General features: G+C 55.1%; 1 pseudogene; it reads right to left on the bottom strand.

The window, feature by feature from the left end:
* Positions 1 to 673: 673 nt before the first annotated feature.
* LOC112610700 lies at positions 674 to 2,754 on the bottom strand (annotated as a pseudogene).
* Positions 2,755 to 4,346: the final 1,592 nt, after the last annotated feature.

Below are 4,346 nucleotides of genomic sequence, written 5' to 3'. Positions count from 1 at the left end.
GAGCAGGCGCCGCATTCCTCATCCGGAGTGTTTCAGAAAAACAGCATTAACCCTGAGGGTTGAATGTATCCAAATTGTACCCAAAGGAAGTTAATACAGGCAAAAACAACAAAAACAGACATGAACCTACATGAATGCACATGTGACTATCAAGCCTGCCCCTAACCTTGTCTGTGGATAACTTTTCTTTTCAAATAAAAAAAATAAACAAGCCCGGAAATATCAACCATTTGAAGTCCCAAATCAGTCACTGCAGTTTCATAAGGCTAGTAGCATGAAGATCTACTCCAAGTGAATGAGGACACTAAGAAGGGCAGCGGTGCCCTACCAGGGCCCATGCAGTCCTGCTCCTCTCCGGACAAGAGGAGCTCCAAGACACCTCACTGACCTCAGACTAGGAATCCTCCACAGACTCCAGCGCCTGGGCCCCGGAAATGGAAACTGGCCGTGTGTCTGCGAAGAACCCGGAGCGGAAGCCCCCAGAGTCAGCCCCTATGGCTCTGACACGTGGACCAGCGTGGTCACTCGTTGCCTGAAATCTGCTTGGGGAGTGCTCATGGAGCTTCTTCACCAGCGTCCTAGCCTTGCCTTGGCAGGAACAAGTCACAGTGATGATGGCCACTAGCAGAAGGACGCAGCCGCTGGCCAAAACACCGACCAAAACAGGGAGGGTTCAAGCTGCCCTCCCATTCCCTGCCTGATGCGTGGCTCCCCTCCCTCGTGAGGCGGCGGCATCAGCACCACTTCTGCGCTGGGTGGCGCCCGAAGCCGGGTGCAGCGCCAGCACCTCGGGGCCGCCGTCGCTGCCGAGGACTATGTAAGTCGGCTCGGTGTTGGCGCCCTCGTCCGCGTCTTTTGCCTGCAGACGGTCAGCACGTAGCCCAGTGGTGCATCCCCGGGCAGAGGCAGCTGGGCTGAGCTACTGAGAAGCAGTGGGGCCACCAGGCGGGGCGCGTGGTAGTTCTGGTCCTCCGCCTGCAGCCGCACTATGGCCAGGCCCCATAGCGCCTGACAGCAGCCGTCTAGTGCCTCCAGCCGCAGCTGCATCTCCGCCAGCTCCTCGCAGTCAAAAGTGCCGTCGAGCGCGCAGTTCCTGGTTTTGGGTCCACGGAGACCTAAGTGGCCATACCGCCCCCGGCGCGGCCCACCTCTGCCTCCAGCAGCCTGTAGGTGACCTGGCCGTTGCGGCCCAGGTCCGGGTCCCGGGCGGCCACCGTAGCCAGGTAGGCGCTGGGCGGGGCATTCTCACTCACCTACACCTCATAGACCGGCCGCGTGAAGAGCGGCGCGTTGTCTTTCTCGTAGCCCACGCGCACCGTGTAGGGCCTCCTGGTGCACAGCAGGGGCGCGCCGCGGTCCTCGGTCACCAGCGTCAGATTGTACTCGGCGATTCGCTCGCGGTCCAGCGACGCCGCGGTCACCACCAGGCCGGCTGCAGCCGGAAGTGCACGTGCCAGTAGAGGGCGCAGTGCATCCGCCAGTTGGCGCCCGAATCCCTGTCGGAGGTGCTGACCAGAGCCACCAGGCTCTCGCGCGCCGCCCTCTCCGGCACCATCGAGGTGGCGCCAGCCTTGGGCGTCCCGGCTCCCGCCGACGAGCTAGCGTCCGCTCCCTGGAGGGCAGCGGCGGCGGCGGCAGCGGCGAAGGGCGAGGCAGCCGGCGCGCCCGGGGTACCAGCGGGGTGATAGCGATGTCGGGTGCGTTGACATTGACGTCGCGGATGCGCACAGTGACCTTGCAGGCGGCAGCGCGGCCCTGCGCTGGTACGTGCAGCTCGTAGGTATCCTGACGCTGGTAATCCACTGGCCCGGCTAGGGTGAGGCGGGCCAACCGCTGGTCGAGCGGAAAGAGGCGGCGCGCCTCTGGCTGGGTGCGGGCGCCAAAAGCGAACACCACTTCGCCGTTAAGGCCCTCTTCGAGGTCAGCCGCGTCCAGGTCGAGAAGCAGGGAGCCCACCAGCGCGCCTCCGCCAGCTCCACTTCGGCCACGGTGGCCTGCGGGAAGGCTGGGCTGTGGTCATTGGCGCCCAGGATGCACACACTGAAGACGGCCGTGGCGGAGAGCAGCGGGCGGCCGCCGTCCAGGGCCACCAGCTCCAGGCTGTAGGCGGCCTGGCTTTCGCGGTCCAGCTCCTGCAGCAGCACCAGGTCCACACACTGAGCGCCGTCCGTGCGCTTCTGCAGCTCCACGCAGACGGGGCTGTGAGGCTCGGCCAGGTGCACGCTCTGCAGCCCACTGGCGCCCACGTCCTAGTCCACTGCACCTCCAAGGGGATGCGCGTGCCCACGGCCGCACCCTCGGACATCTCCACCGGGATCTGGACCCGGGGGAAGCGCGGCGCGTGGTCGTTGACGTCCCTCACCTCCACCTCGACGCGCACCAGCCGAACTGTTCCTGCAAGAAGCTGACCATATCGAAGGCCAGCACGCACTGCGGGGCCTAGCCACACAGCCGCTGGAGGTCCAGGCCAGCGTCCCCGACAGTCAGCTGCCCGTAGCCCTCGCGCACCCGGAGCAGAGAGCTGTCGAATTATTTAATCAGCTGAAACTGACTTGGCACCTCGCGCTGGGAATTAGACTGGACGTGATCAAACAAAACACCGATGCTGGTACCAGCGGTGTCTTCCTCACAGGTGAAGAAATTGACAGTATCGGTGCAAAATCCTGACACTAGCAGCAGCCACAGAATCAGCAAGGACTCCAATCCAACCCTGCATGAAGTGTCAGCAGTAAATCTGAGCCTCCTGCGAGACATTTATTCCTCAAAGAGAAAAGCCAATCGCGAGCTCTGCACTAAGACTTTCAGGCTTCTCAAGCCCTCCCGAGTGCGCAGTCAGAAGACTCTTTTCCCCTTAGAACATCTTATCACTAAGTCCTCTCTGCTGTATACTTGCTTTCCTCTGCCCCAAGGCTAAGCATGCCTCTTCATAACCCTACTGGGGAAGCTACATACAGAAGAATATGCAAATAAGCATCCATTTGGGCCAGTCCACAGTCTCTGGGCCCCTGGGCCATGCTGTTTCACTAAAAGGACCCATAGAAGGACCTGAAGAGCTGACCAGTGGCCAGGGTGGTGCAGGTGGTTATTAAGATCTCTGCACTATAAAAACACGTCCTGCTTGCTTTTCCATTGTACTGGTCTCTCACTTTGACAGTAAGAGCAGGGATCCACAGCCACTTTATTCCTTCCTAAGCACACTCACATATTCCCCACCCAGAGGCACATTTGACCCTCTTTACCATTTTAAGATGAACACATACATGCTTAGAGCAATGCATCCTCTGCCACCCACAGTTACCCATCTATGTTGGGTTGTCATTTCCTGTATTGAAAGATTTTTGGGAAATATATTCTAGAGTGTCAGGCAATGTCTAATTAGGGAAGAACTGTTTTCCAAAATAATCATTTCTAAATAGCTTTTTCTATAGCAAAGAAACCATTAATGATGAAATTTCAGCCCCTTCATCTTTTATGTCAGTAATTACTTATATGTGAGGAATCAGTGTCAGACAGAGAAGTCTGTCAACCACAAACCACTGTAAGGGATAGTTAAGGGTAAAAAAAAGGTTTAGAAAAATATATTGCAGTCAGAGTTGTTAGAAAATTGCTATAGACCAATTATTTTTTAAAAGCCCTTGGCTGAAGGAAACCACGGGTGGTCTGATAGGCTGAAGGCTAAAAAAACATTAAACCATCTGTCTAAAGCCCAATAAATAGTCCTGTGTTAAGTTCTCTTTATGAGTGAAGTGTTCAAAATGCTAAACAGTCTCACATGTTAATGATGACATTGTTCCTCGTGCCATGGAGTCCTCATCAGTGCAGAATGCTATTTAACTAGTCATCTCAAATCAGTGAGTCGGCCGAGTTATTAATATGCCCAGGCTATTCTTGTCTCCTCTATTATCTGTAATGTTATTGATTCCCGCAGGGACATGTCAGTAAGTGACTATTTTTCCTTTCATTCTTAGGAGGGAGTTGGCATTTATTTTAGTGCCAGGATGTATGAATCCGGTTCTGAAAGTGAGCCATCTTTGATGAGATAATTAATTTTCAGGGGTTTTCATTTAGTGAAGCATTTGGCAATGACTCTCATTGTAAGTACCAGTAACCGGTATTGGAGAAGTGTACTGGGAAGCATGAGTTCATTTGAGCGGGGTACTCTGAGATCCTAAAAAGAAAAAGTACTCTATTTTCCTAGATTTTTAATTTTGCCTAATGAGGCATCTGTCTGAGGAAGAAAAGAGCTCTACTTTGGCCTGGTAAGAACAGACTTCTTTTAAGCCAGTATCCTCAATGGCATATTGGAGAGCTTGCTTTCTTTCTGAGAACCGAATATCTCTGGAAGT

This window comes from Theropithecus gelada, chromosome 17 (assembly GCF_003255815.1).
Source record: "Theropithecus gelada isolate Dixy chromosome 17, Tgel_1.0, whole genome shotgun sequence".
NCBI classification, from domain to species: domain Eukaryota; kingdom Metazoa; phylum Chordata; class Mammalia; order Primates; family Cercopithecidae; genus Theropithecus; species Theropithecus gelada.
The sequence above is the reverse complement of the archived record's forward strand: the minus strand, read 5'-3'. Positions and strand labels throughout refer to the sequence as shown.